Source organism: Chenopodium album, chromosome 3 (assembly GCF_948465745.1).
Source record: "Chenopodium album chromosome 3, dcCheAlbu1.1, whole genome shotgun sequence".
NCBI classification, from domain to species: domain Eukaryota; kingdom Viridiplantae; phylum Streptophyta; class Magnoliopsida; order Caryophyllales; family Amaranthaceae; genus Chenopodium; species Chenopodium album.
In genome coordinates, this window is record NC_137836.1 from 47,473,890 (window position 1) to 47,496,466 (window position 22,577).

At 38.8% G+C, this 22,577-nt stretch overlaps 1 non-coding gene across 1 annotated transcript; it reads left to right on the forward strand.

Annotated features, from left to right (window-relative positions):
* Window positions 1-21,507: 21,507 nt before the first annotated feature.
* LOC145626028 (small nucleolar RNA R71) lies at window positions 21,508-21,614 on the forward strand. The gene has a single exon (XR_014110911.1). It is a non-coding gene; the product is annotated as a small nucleolar RNA R71 (small nucleolar RNA).
* Window positions 21,615-22,577: the final 963 nt, after the last annotated feature.

The following is a 22,577-nucleotide window of genomic DNA, read 5'->3' on the forward strand; positions in this document are numbered from 1 at the left end:
ACATGCCTCAGCAGCGTTCTGTGTTCGATAAAATTTTCCAGTTTTATTTGTGTTCTAGTTGTGAAAGATATTTCTCAAATTTCTTACGTGTAAAAAATCTTATGTTTTTAACTCATTACAGACGGTCTTTCCAATGAGATATTTTTTATGCATATGATTGTAATGTTAATAAAGATTACCCACATGAAATACTTAGAACTTTTCGAGTCTCATCCACTCATTCTAAATGATTGCCAAAATAAATTTTAGGAATTAAAATAGAAAGCCTCCCCAGTGGAGTCGTGAAAAAACTATAAGGAATATTTCAATCATTACCCCAAACTTGAACCCCACTGCGATCATACACTTAAGCATGGTGGCGTACAAAGGGAAGGAAACTAGAGGAAAAGAGTCGCCAACAAGTATTAGGAACTTGTAAACCGTTCACAGGGTGAAGTATCACCCCTTAACGATCCAAGAGATCATTAACTCCAATAGGTCTAGAAACAAGACTTGATGTTCGAGGATGAAGGTACAAATTCAATCTAAAAGAGAAAGAACCTGCCCTAATAATAGGCCTTTCCTTTATTCTTCTCGTATTAATGTGCGCTTTCTGACTAACATTCAATCAATAGGTAAACCTTAAACCTGTTCAATCTATGTTGGTTGAATATTAATACACAAATAAAACTATTATTAGCGATCACTTGAATTATAATCATATTAACCTTAAACAGGATTATTAATTATCTTATAAAGCGTGATTACAAGTGCAAATTCCCTTTAAACATGCATAAAAGGTGTGATCAAGCAATAACAATAAATATAATCAAGCAACATGATAATAATCATAATAATAATAAAAAATTCATAATAAGAATTATAAAAAATAATCATCATCATCATGTTAAAGCATAATAGCAAGATCCTAGGCATGATACTAACAAGATTAATAACAAACCCTAGCATGTCAGTAAACATATAAAAATCAAAGCTTTATCCCTAACATGATATTAACATGAATATTAGGAAAGACAATCAAAGACATCAAAGAAATCATAATTGATATTATATTCTTTACCCTAAACATGATACTAGGAACTTATTTTTGTCACCCTAAACATCAAATTAAGAAAATCATCCTAACATGATACTAGGAATCAAAATAACAACCTAAACATGATTTCTATCTCATAATATCAATAAAAAATTAAAGCACTTACTTGGATGCCTCGTATCCCTTTCGAATAACAAAATACACACGTTAGTAACTTCTAGAAAAATAATAAAACCAAAAATTAAAGAATTAAATAATTGAAATAAAGATTAAGAAATTTAAGACTAGATTTGGGACCAAACCCTCAGAAATCAAACCTTTCATGTCTATGGCAAAGATAACTTCGAATTATGCTAGGTGTGTCTAGATCTTGTGAATGTGGAATTTCGTATTTGAGAGAAGGATAGTTTAGAGTGAGAGAGAGAGTATCAAGAAGTTCTTGATGAGAGTTGATGTCTAAAAACGGAAATTTTAGGAGGTTATTAATAAAGAAAATCAGTCGGATTATGATAAAAAAGATTCACAGTTTCGAAAAGAACAAAACACGACGTTGTCGCCAAACGCACTCCTGTCGCCAAACGACAGGGCATGTCGTCAGGTGACAGACGTGTCGCCGCGACCCCGGGCCAGTCGCCAGGCGACAGCCTTTAGTGCGGCGCCACAATCAGTTTTTCCACGCGTTTTCATATTTTGATAAAATTTAAGCGTACGAGGGGAAAAACTGTAATTTCCTTAAAAACACTTCTTTTATTCTAAATAAAACTCTTAAAACTCAATTATCAATGCTAATCACATTAGGATTTAAAAGAACCTTCTAAAAGATTCTAGAAGACTATAATCAACCCTAATTTCATTAGGAATGATAAATCATAATAGGCCCTCCTCTAGATCATTGGGTCGCATATAAAAATCAAACCGGGTCCAGTTTAGTAATTTTGCCATAATTTCCTCATTATTCATCGGAATTAGGCTTATAATATGTCTTTGGAAAGCTCTTTTTGAACCCGATCCAACTACACTATTATTGGACCCTTGCCATGGACCAAACTAGACTGGATTGTTATTTTCATAAAAAAGATTTTCAAAAACAGAGAGAAAGAAAATAATTAAACACTAACCGCAACACTAGACTTTCCACACTTTCACTTCATTCGATTATGATTCGACGTGAAAGGTACTCATCACTGGGTTTTGTTTTTGGGAGAAACAAATTGGTGTCTACATCGGCACAGGACTATCCGGTTTCTTGTGGTTGAAGAGCTGACCGCCTATAGTCTCATTCTTTGCTGACCCACTCTAGAAGAGTGCAAGGCCGTCATCATCCCTGCCCTCATGCTGGTCAAGTATGAGAAGGATGATGGAATTGTTGGCTCCCCGAACGAGGATCAGATGACGGCTCGAGAGTGTTATCTTACAGACACCAAGCCTGCGGCGGCTGTAGCCGGTCAGGGCAAATAGCCAATAGACCTTAATGCAATCAAGGATGACCATCTGACCCTCTCAGCTACCATGAAAAGAAAAACTGATCACCTGGTGGTGGTAAAAAAAGAAAAGCAATAGCAATCACTCACCGGGGAGCGATCAGATCAGACGACCTCCGTCCCTAGCCGGCTGGAGAGCACATTGATGTTCCTCGGGACCAAAGTCGCCCAGAGCAAATAGTTAAGGTGGGGATGAGTGCTTTTGTTAAGTTGGGTGCAATCTTGCAACAACTGGTGAAAGAGTTTAAAGATATTTTTACTTTTGAAGTGGAAGAAATGCCAGACATCACCCTAGATAAGGGGTAGAAAGTTCTCGAAGAATTGCATATCGGATACTGCGCCTCTCATATAGGCAGTAGATCCTTAGCTGTTAGGGCCGGGAGGCATTACTTCTGCCCAACCCTTGAGTCGGATGCTATGGAGATAGTAAAAAGGTGCGACAAGTGTCAAAAATTTGGCAAGCTAATCCATCGTCCAGCCACTGACCTGACGACAATCCACAGTCCAGTATCATTTGCTAAATTGGGCATGGACATCCTGGGACCATATACGGCTGCTCCAGGTGGCAAGCGCTACATCCTAGTGGCTGTGGACTACTTAACAAATGGGTAGAGGCAGAGGCGGTCAAAAACCTCAAGACAAAGGACGTCATCTCCTTCATTTGGAAGAATATCATTACCCGTTTTGGGGATCTTATGTCCATGGTTTTTGACAATGGTCCTCAGTTTAAGATGCCTTAACTTAAGACTTTGTTGGGAGATCAAGGGATCCCAAATTATTTCGCATCAGTCGACCGACCCCAAGAAAACGGCCAGGTCGAAGCCTTCAACAAGTTAATGTCCAACGGTATAAAAAAGAAAATTTAAAAAGCTAGTGGCCTTTGGGTAGATGAATTACCACACGTCCTATGGGCCATCAGAACAACACCAAAAGGGGCAACTGGAGAAACCCTATTTCGCATGGTGTATGGGGCAGAAGTCGTCTTTCCCATTGAACATTATGACCCGACTCTTCAGATCATACTATATGATGAAGAGGCGAACTGGGAGGCCATGCGACTGACATTGGACTCACTCCCAGAGCGCATGGGCAATGCCTCCTTGCGCCATGAGATCTACCGCCTAAGAATGACTCGGGCCTACAACAAAAGAGTACACATGTACCCTTTGAAAGTTGGGGACTTTGTGCTACGGAAAATGGAAGCAGTCGGTAGGGCGAATGAGCAATGGAAACTAACCCCAAATTGGGAAGGTCCCTACCATATCCATAATGAAGTAAGAGGCGGCACCTACCGCCTAGAAACACCAGACGGCAGGAAGCTACCTAGAACTTGGAATGTAGATAACTTAAAAAAAGTACTACTTCTGAAATTTTTTAAATTTTTGACTTGTTAATTAAAATCTGCCTTCATTTCCTGACTTGTCTTTAATTTTTTTTTTAGTATCGACTGCACAATGTGCAGATGGATCATGCTCACAATTTTGCAAGATGCCGCCTGCAGAATGTGCAGACGGACCCTGATCAAGTTTTAGTACTATTGTGACTGCATAATGTGAAGACGGACCAAGCTTAAGCTTCCATAGATGTTTGAACATCACCTACACAATATGAAGGCGGACAATGTTCAGACTAGAGAATATATGATATTTTGATTATTTTTGATAATGGAAAACAAAGGTTTTAGGAGGCTATTTATAAAGAAAATCATCCAAACGGATAAAAAAACAAATTAGAGTTTAGACGAGAATAAAACAGATTAGCGCTAGACGCTGATCATTAGCGCCAAGCGCTAAGGCTAGCGCCAGGCGCCAAGCATTAGCGCCAGGCGCTAATCCATGTCGTCAGTCGCTAACAATTAATTTCACGCGTTTTATTAATTTTGATAAAATTTAGCCGTACGGAAGGGCAAATTTGTATTTTCCTTAAAAACACTCTTTTATTCTAATTAAAACTCCAAAAAGTCAACCAAAGTCCATTTATCAATGCTAATTGAATTAGGAATGAAAAGAACCTTCTAAAAGAATCTAGAAGACTAAAATCAATTCTAATTACATTTGGAATCCATATTAGGCCCTCCTCTAGATCATTGGGCCGCACATAAGGATCAAACCGGGCCCAGTTCAGTATTTTGGCCACAACTTCCTCAGTATTCATCGGAATTGGGCTTATAATATATCGTTGGAAAGCTCTTTTCAATCCCTATCCAACAACACCATTATTGGAACCTTGATATGGACCAAACCAAACTGGATTGGCTGTTTTCTTAAAATAGGTTTCCAAAAAAACATAGAGAAGAGAATAGAATAAAAAACTATACGCAACACTAGACTTTCCGCAGTTTCACTTCATTCGATTATGATTCGAATCGAAAGGTACTCATAACTGGGTTTGGTTTTGGGGAGACACAAATGGGTGTCTACACCGACCATCCAAGGCACCAAAGACCATCTGAGAAAGATGGTCCATTATGTTAAAGAGGGACAAGCAGTTAGCACATCTGCCTTCCCCGAAGTCATCATCACCGAAAAGGACAGAGTCAAAGTCCATCGGCCGCATGATGACCCTAAAGTCATAGAATGCAAAGTTGCCAACCAGTTGGTTGGCCGCATCTTAATAGACGCAGGAATCTCCTTAGACATCATCAGCCGCAAATGTATGTCCGACCTCAAGTACAAGCTAGATAGCATGATGGATATCTCCCATCCCCTTGTTTTATTTAGGAGAGGAGCTGTGCATCCAGTCGGACGGATTAATCTTCCTATCCGACTGGAAGAGAAAGGAAGTGGTCGGCTGTAGCGAATATTTCAAGCATTACCCCAAACTTGAACCCCACTATGATCATACACTTAAGCATGGTGGCGTCCAAAAGGAAGGAAGCTAGAGCAAAAGAGTCGCCAACAAGTTTTAGAAACTTGTAAACCGTTCACAGGGTGAAGGTTACACCCCTTAACAATCCAAGAGATCGTTAACTCCAATAGGTCTGGAACCAAGACTGGAAGTTCGGGGATGAAGGTACAAATTCAATCTAAAAGATACAGAAACATGCCCTAATAATAGGCCTCTACTTTATTCTTCTCGTATTAATGTGTGCTTTCTGACTAAAATGCAATAAATAGGTTTACAGTGAACTTGTTTAATCTATGTTGGTTGAATATTAATGCACAAACAAAACTATTATTGGCGATCACGTGAATTATAATCATATTAAACTTAAACAAGATTATTAATTATCTTATTTAGCGTGATTACATGTGCAAATTCCCGTTAAACATGCATAAAAGGTGTGATCAAGCAATAACAATAAATATAATCATGCAACATGATAATAATCATAATAATAATAATAATAATAAAAATCATAATAATAATTATAATCAATAATCTCATAAGCATGTTAATGCATAATAGCAAGATCCTAGGCATGAAATAAACAAGATTAATAACAAATCCTAGCATGTCACTTAACATATAAAAATCAAAGCTTTCGCCCTAACATGATATTAACATGAATATTAGAAAAGACAATCAAAGACATCATAGAAATCATAATTGATATTATATTCTATACCCTAAACATGATAATAGGAATATATTGTTGTCACCCTAAACATCAAATTAAGAAAATCATCCTAACATGATACTAAGAATCAAAATAACAACCTAGACATGATTTCTATCTCATAATATCAATAAAACAATTAAAGCACTTACTTGGATGCCTCGTATCTCTTTCTAATAACAAAATACACACGTTAGTAACTTCAAGAAAATTTATAAAACAAAGAATTAAATAATTAAATAATTGAAATAAAAATTAAGAAAGTTTAGAATAGATTTGGGACCTAACCCTCATAAATCAAACCTTTCACGTCTATTACGAAGATAACTTCGAATTATGCTAGATGTGTCTAAATCCTGTGAATGCGGAATTTTGTATTTGGAAGATGGCTAGTTTAGAGAGAGAGAGAGAGAGAGAGTATCAAGAAGTTCTTGATGAGATTTGGTGTCTGAAAACGGAAGTTTTAGGAGGCTATTTATAAAGAAAATCAGCCGGATTATGATAAAAAAGAATCAGAGTTTCGAAAAGAATAAAACACGACGCTGACGCCAAACACACCATTGTCGCCAAACGACAAGGTCCGTCGCCGGGCAACAGACGTGTCGCCGCGCCGCCAGGCCTGTTGCCAGGCGACAGCCTGTAGTGCGGCGCAACAATCATTTGTTCCACGCGTTTTCATATTTTGATAAAATTTAAGCGTACGAGGGGCGAAACTGTAATTTCCTTAAAAACACTTCTTTTATTCTAAATAAAACTCTTAAAACTCATTTATAAATGCTAATCACATTAGGATTCAAAAGAACCTTCTAGAATATTCTAGAAGACTATAACCAATCCTAATTGCATTAGGAATGATAAATCATAATAAGCCCTCCTCTTGATCATTGGGCCGCATATAAAAATCAAACCGGGCCAAGTTTAGTAATTTGGCCATAAGTTCCTCATTATTCATCTGAATTGGGCTTATAATATTTCGTTGTAAAGCTCTTTCCGAACCCGATCCAACTACACTATTATTGGACCCTTGCTCTGGACCAAACTAGACTGGATTGGCTATTTTCATAAAATAGGTTTTCAAAAACAGAGAGAAAGAAAAGAATTAAAAACTAAGCCCAACAATAGACTTTCCACACTTTCACTTCATTCGATTATATTATGATTTGACGTGAAAGGTACTCATCACTGGGTTTGGTTTTGGGGAGACACAAATGGGTGTCTATAGAAGCCCCCACTTTGACTTAGTTTGGAGAAACGCAATTTCGAAAACAAAAGTCAAAGTAGAGATAGGGACAAAGAATGATTTAGAACGTTTTGCGATCCTAAACCATTCTTCTAACGCCGATACCTGCAAAACTAGCGTTAGTTAAAACAAATAAGAAAGTTAAGAAACATGTATCTTGCACTGTCGAGTACACATCTGTAGGGGTAACTTCTCTTGAAATCACTTCCTTCCACAAGCTAGGGAATTCCATCGAAGATAAATTCTCTTTAAATCACTTCCAGTTGTTGGTGACAACCTTCCGCAAGCTAGGGAACGCCGTCGATCAATGCTGCTACATCTTGAGCCTTTTCCTTGAATCATAGTGACAACCTTCCCAATCATAGCAAAGTCGTCGAAGACCGTCTCATCACAAACCGCCCTTCTCAAATCTTGGTGATAACCTCCACAATCTTAGCGGATGTCGTCGAAAACCGCCCCTCTCGTGCTGTCTTCTCAAATCTTTGGTGACAACTTCCACAATCATAGCGAATGCTTTCAAAGACCGCCCATCTCGTGCTATCTTCTCAAATCTTGGGGACAACCTCCACAATATTAGAGAATGTTGTCAAAGACCGCCCATCTCGTGCTATCTTCTCAAATATTTAGTTACAACTTCCACAATCTTAGCGAATGCTGTCGAAGACCGCCCATCGCTTGCTATCTTCTCAAATCTTGGTGACAACCTCCACAATCTTAGTGAATACTGTCGAAGACCGCCCATCTCGTGCTATCTTCTCAAATCGTAGCGAAAGTTGTCGAAAAGAACTTTTCTTAAGGTCATCCTCGGTTATTGCGATAATATTCCGAAGAAAATTACCGAAGACCAACGCTTGTCGATCTTTAAAGCTTGCTTGAACTTTGCTTTAACCAGTGCGTCGGTGCTTTTGGTGCTTGTGAACCAGTATGTCGGTGCTTTGCTGTTTATGAACCATTGTGTTGGTGCCTTTGCGATGAGCCAATGTTTATGCGCTTTAAGCTAAGTGAGACGACCTTTTGTCAGGTCGATCACTTATTTGCGATTGTAATCAAACCGACTACTCAATCGTGTCAAACTGCTTATAGGGGCTAACTAGCGTACCAAGGAACCCGAAAATTACTGCACTAGGTCCGCATAATCTAATATGGGGGCCACGCATTGTGTCGTTGCACCAGCGCTCGCTGGAACTATCTCGCACCGCACTTTTCTTCTGACGCCAGGCGGCAGATATTGTCGCCAGGTGACAGCCTTGTCATTTGGCGCTGGAGTCGAGTCTTCCTTATTTGCTTCTGCTGCTGTTGTTCTTTACTCGGTTTTTCTTTGAACTTGGTTATTTCCTTTTAACCAAATCCGCTCAAATATTTTGTAAATTAAAGCTCTTCATCTCTAATTTACTAATCTATATAATTTTGCTCAAACTCCTCTCATCTTGGAAGAATTTCATGTGTCATATTTGCGGTTTTTTGAAAAAATGCGGGAATGTTCTTGCTTGCTGGGATGTACCTACATTTATATTTTTTACTATAGAACTTTAATTATCTTTTTTAGGATTGACCTAAGACTTAGTGTTGCATGACTCATTGACTTGACATAAATCAAGGTATGATGACTCACTTCATGTGACTCGTGTTTGCATAGTGTTGACTCAATGTGATAATACGACATGGATCAATGTGTACATGACTTGTGTGTGCATTGTAATGTGATCGTGCGACTCGGAAATGCAAAAACAGCAAAAAATTTCCGTCATTTTTGTGGAGGGTACCTAATTTCTCCCGAAAAAGAAAGACGCCAAAAAAGAAAGAAGCGAAGTTTTTGAAGGTGCATGTTGAATGAGCTTAGTCAAATGTTGTTTCTCATAGTACAAGGATTGTAACATTTTATACTATCCTAGTTGACTCGACCATGAATTTATTTAGGTAACTTAGGCGCGGAGGCTAAGCACTTCATACTTTGTGATGTAATGATGATCGATCTTGATATGACAAGGCATGATTCAGCGTTGTGTTAAGATTTAATGACAAAGGGTTCCTAAGGGAAGTATTTTTGGTCATGTATCTGTGTAGTGTGTGAAAGTGACACTAAGGTTAGGCCGCAAAGGCTAAGTGTAAGGAAAGATATTATTTTGAGAAGAGTCAAATAATGGTGACTCTAAGGCTAGGTAAGCTAATAATGTAGGGATCAAGCCCCCAAGTCTAGCTCTAAATGAATAGGGATGAGCATTGGAGATCCTTTGATATGATCATGGTGTGAGTGTGTGAATGTGAATATGAATGTCTTTTTATTACGGTCGCACCTTTATGTGAGGTTGCCTACGTATCCGTTAGGAATCAGGACGAACGTAACTCTAGCCGAACCTTGCACAATTATGTGTATACCTCAAAGATGTCTTTTGAAGGGTTGTAACGTGGTTAGGCTAAAGGTTTGAAGAAGAAGGGGATAAAAGCTCAAGACCCTAGATAAGCCCCCAAGGTGTGCAACCTTGATTTTGAATCTTTATATTTTTATGCTTGAGGCTTTTAACTCTTTTTTAGCTCTGTTTGCTCATTTTTTTATATATATATTTCTCTCTCTTCTTGTCAATCCCTTTAATAATCATTACAGTTTCAAAGGACCTTAAATGAAAGTAAGAATTGTTAGTTGGTTTAAACTTAGGGATGTTAGTGGCATTGAACTTCTGCGGACGAAGCTCCTTGTCCACTGAGACCCCTTGTGAGCTAATGCCCTGGAATCTATAGTTATTGGATATTTTGCTCAAGCTTTCTTGCATGAGCTCCATTTGTTGTTGCTTCACAAGGTCATTGATTTGGAGGGTTAAAGTCTTTAGCAACTCAGTGACACCAGCCATTTGCTTCTTGAGTTCATTGACTTCTTCTTGACTCGACATTGTCTTCTTAGCTTTCCTTTTTTTACTCACCGGTTTATCCAAAAGTTGAACTTGAATGAAGGTGTTGTCCTTGATTAATCGCCCTTCTCTCCTTGACCAAGTACTGTGAAAAGGGGAATTAGGGATATTCACTATTAATTATTTGACTCAAACTCTATTCAACATGCAATAGATTGAAGGAGGTCGGAAGAATGAATATCGTGATATGGGGAAAGCATGTACAAAATGGAAAGATGATGTAGATGGAGAGATATGACAAAAAAAAAAATAGGAATAGAATGTACCCCCAACTCAAACGACGGAAAAAACCGACTCATGCATGAATCTAAGACATGGTCATGGTGACATATACACAAAGTGTGTGCTAAGACTAGTGAGTGTATATGACATGTTTGACTCGTTTCATGACCATGTGGCTAGACTATATGACTAGAATCAAGCAAAGACTAGACAAGGGTACTGTTATTAACAAAATAATCGAACTGATTAGCAAACTCTTGAATCGGACTCGTCGTGATGACTCGAGCAAAGTACTAAATTGTCGCCAAAGCAACAGGACTGTCGCCGCATACTGTAGTGCAGCGCCAGACGACAGCGTTGTCACTCGGCGTTGCACAACAGCGTGTGGCGCTGCAGCCCAAATTTTTGCGCCATTACTGGAGCATTAATCTGGGACTACTTTCATTATTTTTACTCTACAGGTCATGCCTAAAGTCGTACTAAGTCGATTCTGATTAAATAATTAGACTTTAATTACTCAAATTAATTAATTAATAAATTAGGCAAAGTCCTTTTAGTCGTTAATTAGTTTATTTAAGGCTTAAACACAAGTTAAACAAACAATTAGGAAAAACACATAGAGTATGCACAATAAATAATGCACAATTAGTCAAGTAGGCACAATATGATGCAATGAGTTTGCAACCTAACCATGGATCTAGTTCTCTAAAGTTCCAGATATGGGTTCGTCAAAGAGGTTCCATGGTTATGAGTCCGCATGAACCGCGCAGAAGCCTTACCTTTAGAAGGGTTGACGCGAGTGGATGAGGCCCCGCGAGTTAAAAACTTGCTTCCATGGTTTGGTGAATTCAACCTTCTCGAATGTACCCTTTGTTGCTCATAGCGTTCAATAAGGTAGATAGAGCATGAATTCCCAGAGGGTTATGTGACAGGGTAAAGTCGTATCCCCTAATCAAAAGTAATTCCTAAATCCTCTAACTAATGTAGATAGGGAAGTAGGGTCGAATCCACAGAGAAACGAGTCTTTCTATTCCTAATTAATTAAAGTAATCTAAATTATAAAGTAACCAATATGTAAATTTGGATATGAAACTAAACTACGAAGATTAAGAATAAGGAGAAAACAATGAATAAAAGGATCTAGGGCATAGGTTCACCAATAAATAATATTCCAGGGTAAAATATAATAATCAATCATCAATGCATACATTAATCAGATCATAAAGGGCTTTCGCTACGTATTACAATCACAAAATTAATTTACCGATATTAAATCTCATCTTTCGAATCTCGACTTAACCATTTATAAATTAACCTGCCTATTGAAACTAGACCTAAACATCAATTCTCATATGTCGAATCTCGAATCAATATTGTTAAACTCATGCATAAAAGATCTGCGCAAATCTAGTCACAGAGCATTAAATCAATCAATAGGAAATTAATCTAGCATTGACAATTAACAACCATAAATTACCCCTTCATATTATTTATGGATCCCCACAAACCCTAGAAATAGAACTACTCACACATAATAAAAACTAAACTAATCAAAGCAATAAAATAAGACATGATCAAAAGAATAAAATAAAATAACTAAGATTAAGAGAGAAGAAATTGTTACCAAAGAAATCTGAGATTAAGAATAGAGTTAAGAACAAAGTATAAGAGAGAGAAACTAATCTAAAAGTTAAGAAGAGAAAGAAAATCTAAGGATTAATTAAGAAAGAGTAAAAGAAGGTAAAGAAGAGTTAAGAAAAGTAACTAAACTGGTTTTACGGAGAAGTATTAATTCTCCGTAAGAATCCTAAACTAAAACAAACTTAAACGTTAAAAATAACACCTAATAATAATGCGCGCCCAATCGGGCGAGGCACCGCCCGATCGGGCGCGCCTTTTTGCTCAACAGGTACGTTTCTCGCGCCCGGCCGGGCGCGTCTTCGGGCGCCGACCTTTGCTTCCCTTGCCCGGCCGATCTTTGGCCAGGCGGCTCTCTTGGGCCACTATTTGGACTACGATTGGGCTCCAATTTTTCGGGCCAATCTGGGTTTCCTCTTCGGGTCTTGAATACTCGGTCCAAATGCCCCGGTATCACATATACTGAGCTCTTAATCACCGGTTCGATGGCTCTAACCGGCCCTAGGCTATAGAAACTGGTCGTGCTTCTCCAATGCTCATAATTGCTCCATAATATATCGGGAAAATGCTTTAAAAGTGCAAATCCCTTCAAAAGTCAACCAAATCTACGAAAACACTGGAAAAACACCAATTAGTAATAAAAGTGGCTCTAAAGAGCCAAAAACACTACTAATTATGACCAAGGGACGGGGGTAAAATACTATATAAAATAGATACATCAAACTCCCCCAAGCCAAACCTTTGCTTGTCCCTAAGCAAAGATCTCATCAATGAATAAATAAATATGCTTCACCCCAAAAAGTAAAAATCAAGCACAAACAATTTAGGGCAAATCAAATAAACAAGCTTCAAAATCAACCAATCAAATCCATCCAATTGCCCTTCTTCCCTAACAATTGTCAAATAGAGCAAACCACAAGAGCATATAGAATTCAATACTAGTGCTCACACACTCAACTCTCGTTTATGTGGCGAGTAAAAGATGTACTCGATCGCTCTCCAACCAACCCCTTTATTTGTGAACAATGCCCTCCCAACTCACACTCTCGTGTGTATAAAAAATGTAACCTCAACTTACTAGTCGACTCAAAATATGTCAATTCATAACTTGCATTGATAAACAACACTTTCACATTCATACAACTCTATGCACAAAGGTCGTAAGGTCTTTAAAGCTTGTAATGTAAGGCTAGGGTAAAGGGTAGGAATCATTTGGGAACAAGTGAGAGAAAAGATATGCTTAAAGGGAGAAAATCCTAATAAAACCCATGATCAAAATAAATAATGATCATCATCTCCTACATAATTAACTCTAACGAAAATCCACCAAATATACTCCAAACAATATAAATAATCCCAACTCTTACAATATAACTCATAAGATATAATAATGAAGAAGTGGAGTGAATAAACAAACTTTATTTCCAAACTTGAATTTTTTATTGAAGCTCTTATTTTTTCCTTTTGATCAACCTCCAACTAGAACATTTGAACATTGAACACTTTCTTTTTCTTTTGCTTTTTTTTTTTTTTCTATTGAAGTTCACTTATTTTTTTCCACTTTTTTTTTTCTTGAACTTCTCTTTTTTTTTTCATAACATCATATTTTATTTTATTTTTAAGAAAATATAACTCTTAAACTCAAAAAAAAAAACATGATAAAAAACAAAACAACTTCTCAAATCCCACCCAAATTGTGCAAATAATAAGCACACTACAAACTCCCTCACCTCACTCACTAATAGCTCCCCCAAGCCAAGCTTGGGACTAGTAACTAATGGGGCAAAATAGGCTTGTAATGTGGCTAATAAAAAACAAAAAGTCAAGGCAACAACATGGGTAGCAAGAAGGGAACAAATGTATCTACAATCATCTGGAGGCCACCTAAAAGAACAAATGCCTTCGTCCTCGTCAATGTGCATAATAATGAGTCATGAACCACTACTCATAGTTGCAAATCAATACTCAAATTCATTGACATACTAGGAACTAACACACATTCCTAACCAAATCAGCTAGTCAAGCACTATATTCACAAGTAGTTGGGCAAAATTGACTCATGTTAAGGTTCCAAGCAATCAAACATCAAATCATGATCAACTAATCCACAATGCTTATCATCATATACCAAGAATCAAACAATTTTTCTCAAGTAAGGGGCACAGGGAAGCATGATTTACAATTCATTGGAACGTATTTTTGGATTTTTTTATTTTTCAATTTTTTTGTATTTTTCATGTATAAGAAAGCAATAAAACTAGCCTAGAAAGCAATAAATCTAAACTAAGAAAACACACCAAAAATAAAAGAAAAGAGAAAAAGAAAGATACCAAATCCAAAATCTCCCCCAAGCCAGAATTAGACAATGTCCTCATTGGCCCGGAAACTAGCCCAGCATTGCTAGTCCTGATCATCCTCATCCATGGAGCCGAACCCTGCACCTCCACTGCCACCTGCACCACCTGCACCAGAAGAGCTACCACCAAAATTATCAGCATGAAAAATCCCCCCCGCCGGTCCCCCGAAAGGAATGTCCTGGCCGTACCCATGGAAGGCAGAATAGTCAGTATAAATGCCATGGGCAGTGGGATCCCTATCGTAACCCTAGGGTGGAGGCTGAAACCAGTCAGGGTAAATAGCATCGTCGTGAATGTTGCCCCGACGAGCATAATCATCGTACATAGGGTAGAGAGCTCTACCCTGGTTCCTCTCCAGGTACCCTAACCTGTGGTCTATAGAGCCTACCATCCTCTTAACGTCAGTGTGGGAATGCTCGATACGGCCTAAAGCCTGACCTATACTCTGAAGGTCCCAAACTGGGTCAGAGTCAACATGGGGGACGGAGTAAGACATGCAAGGTGGAGAAAACGCTACCTCGGGCTGAGGCTAAGGTGGTGGAACTGGCGGTGCTTGCCCCCTAGCGTTGGCAACAAAAAGGTCATATGTGTAAGATGCTTGCCCGGGGGGAAAGGCGGTCAAGTCAGGACTAGGTAGGAAAAAGATGGGCAAAGGCTGCTCGGTCCCAGTCCTAATACACCAGTGGGGTGTCTGCTCACTGTCCAGTCGTACCCACCCCAACTCCTCAAAATACCTAGCAGTCATATAGGTATCCGGTCCACAGTTGGTCAGTTGGTGGGGTCCACTCTCAACAAAACCGACCTTTTTAGTTGTTATTCTAGTGATAAGGCCTCCTATACGAATGGGGGTTCGAGATTGGGTACTGGCTATGGCATGTCTGCTCAGATGGTGAATAATGTACCTACCTATGTTCAATTTCCAAAACCCATACACATAGTGTCCTATAACAGCTAGTTCGTTAGTTTGGGAGTTATGGGGCTCATTCCTACCTAAAAAAACATAATCCCGCAAATCTTTGCCAAATTTTTTGAATAGGGAGATGAATAGGTTTGGTACTATCATGTTGGGGGTCGGGAGTAGGCAAACCAGTCAGAGCATAACAAATGTCACCCATTTTATATACAGCATGCCATTGGTGTGGTAATTCAGAATTTAATTCAAACAATTTACAAAATTCCACATGTTAAACTAATATTCCTATTGTTCAACCTAAAAATTAAAGGGAAATTATCAATAGTACACCCGTAGTTTTGACTTTTATCAATGATACACTCGTGTTTTTAATAATTATCAGAGATGCACTTGTGGTTTCGACTTTGTCTCACTCATACACCTCTTCCGTTAATTCCGTTAAAAAAGTGTTAAATTTTTTTTTAAGGGAAAAGCTTTTATAATAATTTAAGATTAATAAAAAATTATTATAAAAACTTTTAAAAAAAAAAAAAAAAAAAAAACCAGCCACCCTCTCCCCACCCTACTGCCACCCGTCCCCCACCCCTGCTCCCCGTCGCCACCAGTCCCTCCTCCCCCACCCAGCCGGCGGCCAGCGCCCAGAGCCGACGACCCCACCCACACCCCCCTTTCCCCCACCAAGGCAACCCACCACCCTCTTTTTCCCCCTTTTTGTTTCCCGAACCCCATCCCAAAACCACCCCTAAACGCCGTCCTCCCCTCGAAACCGCCCCCCTCCTCTTCACCTCCCCCCGGAAACCGCCCCTCCCCCGGAAACCCCCCCTTAATCGACCCCTTAAAGACTCTAACGCCCTAACCCTCCCTTAATTCGCTGGCGGTTTTAGGGTTTCAATAAGGTGGTGGTTTAGGGTTAGGACCCATAGGGGGTCAATTAAGGGAGGGGGAAAGGTGAGGGGAGATTTCCGGGGGAGGGGGGAGAGGAAGGGGGCGTTTTCGACGGGAAAACGGTGGTTAGGGGTGGTTTTGGGATTGGGGTCGGGAAACGAAAAGGGGGAAATGGAGGGTGGTAGGCTGCCTTAATGGGGGAAAAGGGGGCGTAGGCCGGGCGACCCTCTAGGCGTCGGCCGCTGGCTGGGGGGGAGGGGGACCGATGGTGACGGGGAGGAGGGGGTGGCAATGGGGTGGGGAGGGAGGCTGGGTTATTTTTTTTTTTAAAAGATTTTAGAATAATTTAGATTATAAAAAAAATTAAAATTTTAACGGTTTTTTAACTTTTCAAACGGAATAGGTGTATTAGTGAGAAAAGTCCAAACGACAGGTGTACCGTTGATAAATAATAAAAACACAGGTGTATCATTGATAAAAGTCAATACCACGGGTGTACCATTGATAATATCCCAAAATAAAATTCGGTCCAATTCTACTATTTACAACATTCAAAGAAGACAAGAATTCACAAGTTAATTCACGGTATGTAGGATAATGCATATCAACGAATTTTCTCATGCCTATGTCATTTAAAAATCGTTTCAAAAAATCATACAAACCATAAGATTCTAAAGTAGGGCGGTGTAACCACCGTGAAGGAATTACCTCGCACCCGGCTAGGTGTTCTAGCCGCTCCTTTTGCTCCTGGCTAGCAATACGGATCGTTAGCCAGTACGGGAGTTGTAAATCCGGGTCATACTCCTCCCTCGACCTAGAACTCCTACCGAAAATAGATCGAGCCCTCTTTGAAGCCATGGTAAAAATGGGTATGAAAAATAATTTGAATGGAATTCAAAAATTTTGATATAGAAATGTAGAGGTTGAAGAGAAGATTAATAATATGTAAAAAGTTTTGGATTTGGGTGAGAAATGGAGAACAAAACTTAGAGAGAAGGTAGAGGATTTAAGTTTTTTAGAGAGAGGAAGTTATAGAGGAAAGAGATAGAAATCAGAAAAATACGAAGAACGAAGAAGAAGAAGGAGGTCGGGTGTGTCGCGCCCGGTCGAGCGGGTGTTCGCCCGATCGGGCTATCTAAATTTCTAATTCTGTTATGCTCTCGCGCCCAGTCGGGCGCCCTTTGCCTGATCGGGCGATAAAAAATACCCGATTTCATATACTCTCGCGCCCGATCAGGCGAGCTTCGCCCGGTCGGGCGATCTGATGCTGAAATTTTTGTCTCTTCTCGCGCCCTGTCGGGCGAGATTCGCCCGATCGGGCGATCGAAGATGTCCGTAAACGTCAATTTTCGCGCCTGGTCAGGCGCCCTTCGCCCGGTCGGGCAAAAAACCCTCGATTTTTTAACACAGCTCTCGCGCCCTGTCGGGCGAGCTTCGCCCGGTCGAGCCCGAGGCTATTTGGCGAATTTGTTGCTTTCTTATTTTCTTCAATTTTTGGCTAACTCTTTTCCTTCAAAACTGTACAAAAACTCAAAAAAATCATTAAATTCCCTCATCTCTCCTCTCATAAGAAAAAGAAAGAAAAACTAGTCTAAAAAGCATTAAAAATACGGGTTGCCTCCCGCAAAGCGCTGATTTATCTAGGTCCCGCACGACCTTCTTACCAAGTACAAGAATTAGGACCCTTGGCCTAACGCTTGATCGGGCGGTTTCTCACCCGGTCGAGCAGTGTTTTGGCTACGATGCAGTTCCTAACATGCCCTCTGGGACGCCAATTCACCTTATCTAGTGGATCCTCCATGACTTGGATTGGGGGTTTTTTAATGCTACGCACTAAATATCCTTCTTTGATCGAGGGTTGCTTCAAATTATCATTGCATTAAACACTTGCAACTCGATCTGGCGGAACACTTACCGTAGGCTCAATTTGCACAACTTGCTTGATTGATTCCACCTTTTCGTCCTCAAAGCCTAGACCAACAGTGTAGAGGGCTCATTCTATTGCATCAAATTCCTTGTGCCATTTGTCTAACTCATCTGAAAGGGATGCAACACAAGATACCGCCTCCAAGGGATCATTTTCAAGAGCTTGGGGCTTGTTAGAATAATTCCGAACCACATTAACACTAAAGCATTTGTCCTCTGTCATGGGGCTTTTAGGGGTATTATTAAGATTAAAAATAATTTCATCGTCCCCTACTGATAGTTTTAATTTACCACTTCTCACATTTATAATTGCTCCTGCAGTGTTAAGGAATGGTCTACCAAAAATAATCGGGGTTTGCATATCCTCAGCCATATGAAGAACAACAAAATCAACAGGTATATAAAATTTACCTAATCTAACGAGAACATCCTATAAAACACCTAAGGGGTATTTGAAAGAACGGTCGGCCATTTGTAAAGTAATATTAGTAGCTTTTAATTTACCCGTATGCAACTTGGAACACACAGATAATGGCATAACACTAACGCTAGCACCCAAATCACATAATGAATTATCAATCATTAGATTGCCTATATTACAAGGGATAGAAAAACTATCCGGATCTTTTAATTTCGGTGGAGATTTATTTTGAATTACGGCACTACACTCTGTAGTGAAAGCTACTGTCTCTACCTCACTAATAGACCTTTTTCTTGTCAATATTTCTTTCATAAATTTTGCATATGCCGGAATTTGTGTGATTAATTCATTGAAGGGAACTGTTACCTTCAAATCTTTTACCATCTCCAGGAACTTACCAAACTGCTTATCCAAATTTGTTTTCAGTTGACGATTGGGAAATGGAAGTTTGATAATTGGCTTTGGAGCATTATTGCTCTTATCTGGAGTGGCCACCTTCTCTGGGGTCGTACCCAGCAATGTAGAATTAAATGTATTAGTACTATGCTTTAGCCCTGCAGGGCTATTAGCTACATTGTCTGGTTTAACGGAGTCAAGATTAGTATTATTTAATAAAACAGGTTCATCAACTCTGGGCATAGGGGGCCCTTCATAGTTCGAACCACTCCTCAGAGTAATTGCATAAGCTTGATCTGTAGGCCTGGTCGGCTGTGCTGGCAGAGCTCCCTGTTGGCGGGCTTGTAGAGTAGCGGAAAGTTGCGCAATTTGATTATCTACAATTTTATTATGTGCTAGAATTGAATCAAATTGTGCATCTCTACTCTCCATGTGCTTTTGCATATTAACCAGTATCGCTCTAATTTCTACCAAAGCAGGGTCGGAAGATGAGGAGGATTGTTGTGGTTGGTTTTTCTGGCCGGCATTGGGATGGTAATATTTCTGCTGTTGTTGTTGTGGCACCTGTGGTTCTTGTGGTGGTGGATTTTGAACATTAGTACTCCGGTAGGAAAGGTACGGATGATTCCGATACCCAGGATTGTAGGTGTTGGAGTATGGGTTATTCTTCATATAAGCTTGAAAGGCATTAACTTGCTCCACGGAACTCTTGCAATCTTGTTCCCAATGACCTATAATTCCACAATTTTCACAGAAAGCCTCATTAGCATTATTATTAATTGCAGAAATATTAGCTATATTAGCAGTGCTAAGATTATCTAATTTTTGGCGGATAGAAGTTAATTGAGCTTGCAAAAAGGATACGGAGTCAACACTATGCTTCCCTTTGTTAGCAAAGCCTCTAGGATTCCCATATTGGGAATTATGTATCGCTATATCTTCAATAACCTGACCTGCATCTGTAGGGAATATTTCAAGCGTTAATCCCCTAGCTTGAACCCCACTGTGATCATACACTAAAGTACGGTGGCGCCCAAAGGGAAAGAAGCTAGAGCAAAAGAGTCACCAACAAGTTTTAGGAACTTGTAAACCGTTCACAGGGTGAAGGTTACACCCCTTAACGATCCAAGAGATCGTCAACTCCATAAGGTCTAGAACCAAATAGGGTTCGGGGATGAAGGTACAAATCCAACCTAAAATAGATTGAACTTGCTCTAATAATAGGCCTCTACTTTATTCAGATCGTATTCATGTGCGATTTCTGACTAACATACAATCATTAGGATTAACCCTTAACCTGTTTAACTATGTTGGTTGAATTTAATGCACAAATAAAACTATTATTGCCGATCACTTGAATTATAATCAAATTAACCCTAAACAAGATTATTAATTATCTTATTAAGCGTGATTACAAATATCAATTCCCTTTAAACATGCATAAAAGGTGTGATCAAGAAATAACAATAAATATCATCAAGCAACATAATAAATCATAATAATTAAAACTATTATAAGAATAATAATTATAACCATAAATAATAATAATTAAAATAATCATGATCATAAATTATAACAATCATAATCTTAATTATCATAATCATGTTAAAGAATAATAATAATAGCAAGATCCTAGGCATGATACTAACAAGATTAATAACAAACCCTAGCATGTCGCCAAACAATAAAAATAAAATATTTAGCCCTAACATGACACGAACAATGAAGAGAAATAGGAAGCATCATAACAATCATACTTGATTTAAGGAACTTATTCTATACCCTAAACATGATACTAGGAAGCAATAAATAATCCTAACATGATACTAGGAATCATAATAACAATCTAAGCATGATTTCTATATCATAATACCAATAAAAATCATTAAAGTACTTACTTGGATGCCTCGTACCTCTTTCTAATAACAAAATACACACGTTAGTAACTTCAAGGAAAATAATAAAAACAAAACAATTAAATAAAATAATTGAAATAGATATTTAGGACCAAACCCTAAGAAATTAAACCATTCACGTCTAGGGCGGAGGCAACTTCGAATATGGCTAAGTGTATCTAAGTCTTGCGAATGCGGAATATGGCAACTTCGAATATGGCTCAGTTCAGTAATTTGGCCATAACTTCCTCATTATTCATCGGAATTGGGCTTATAATATATTGTTGGAAAGCTCGTGTCAAGCCCTATCCAACTACACTACTATTGGACCCATATCAAGGACCAACCAAAATGGATTGGCTGTTTTCTTAAAATAATTTTTCAAAAACAGAGAAAAGAGAAAAGAAATTAAAACTATCCGCAACACTAAACTTTCCACACTTTCACTTCATTCGATTATGATTCGACATGAAAGGTACTCATCACTGGGTTTGGTTTTGGGGAGACACAAATGGGTGTCTACAGCATCATAAACATTAAGATTCATAAACCTCCTACTAGCTGCAGAATCTAAAATTATTCTAGATGAATTTCCAATGCCATTGTAAAAGGCTTGGATTAACTGCCATTGTGCCAAATTACGATGGGGACATTCTCTTTGTAGGTCCTTGAACCTCTCCCAAGCCTCATATAAAGTTTCATCGGTTTCTTAGGCAAAGTTCTGAATTGCACTCCATAGTACGGCTGTTATCTCTACAGGATAATACTTGTTATAAAAATTCAAAACAAGAGTTTCCCAGTCAGTTATACCAAGTGCAGTTCTATTTAAACCATTAAACCATAATTTGGCTTTTCTAGTTAAAGGGAAAGGAAAAAGAATCTCCCTGATTTGGTCTTGCGTGACCCCGGCTTGCCTGATGGTATTACAATATTGACAATAGTCTGCAATGTGAAGATTTGGGTCTTCACCCTTAGCTCCACTAAATTGCTTCCTCTCTATCATCGTTATAAATTGAGGTTTAATCTCAAATTGTACCCCATCAAGAGCCGGAGTGGGAGTGAGATGTGGAAAATCTGTAAGCTTTGGTTGTGAGTAATCACTAAGCTTCTTTGGAGCCGTTAGCTCCGATTCTGGATCTGATGATACCTCTGAATCGCTAGAACCAGTTGGAGGATCGCGATGATTATTATTATCACCAGAGTCCGCCAGAATTTTCTTGTAAAGGTTCTTCTGTCTATGGAAGGATCGTTCGATCTCCAGATCGAATGGGATGTACCCTGATCTGGAACACCTGGGCATAAACAAAAAAAAAAAAAACCTAAAAGCAAATATGAGATTTGCCTCAAAGAACTAACGTTCTCTGAGACAAAAAGAAATAACCTAGACTACAAAAATAATCAGAAATAAAAATAAAACCGTTTCCCCGGCAACGACGCCAAATTTTGACAGGGTAAAGTCGTATCCCCTAATCAAAAGTAATTCCTAAATCCTCTACCTAATGTAGATAGGGAAGTAGGGTCGAATCCACAGAGAAACGAGTCTTTCTATTCCTAATTAATTAAAGTAATCTAAATTATAAAGTAACCAATATGTAAATTTGGATATGAAACTAAACTACGAAGATTAAGAATAAGGAGAAAACAATGAATAAAAGGATCTAGGGCATAGGTTCACCAATAAATAATATTCCAGGGTAAAATATAA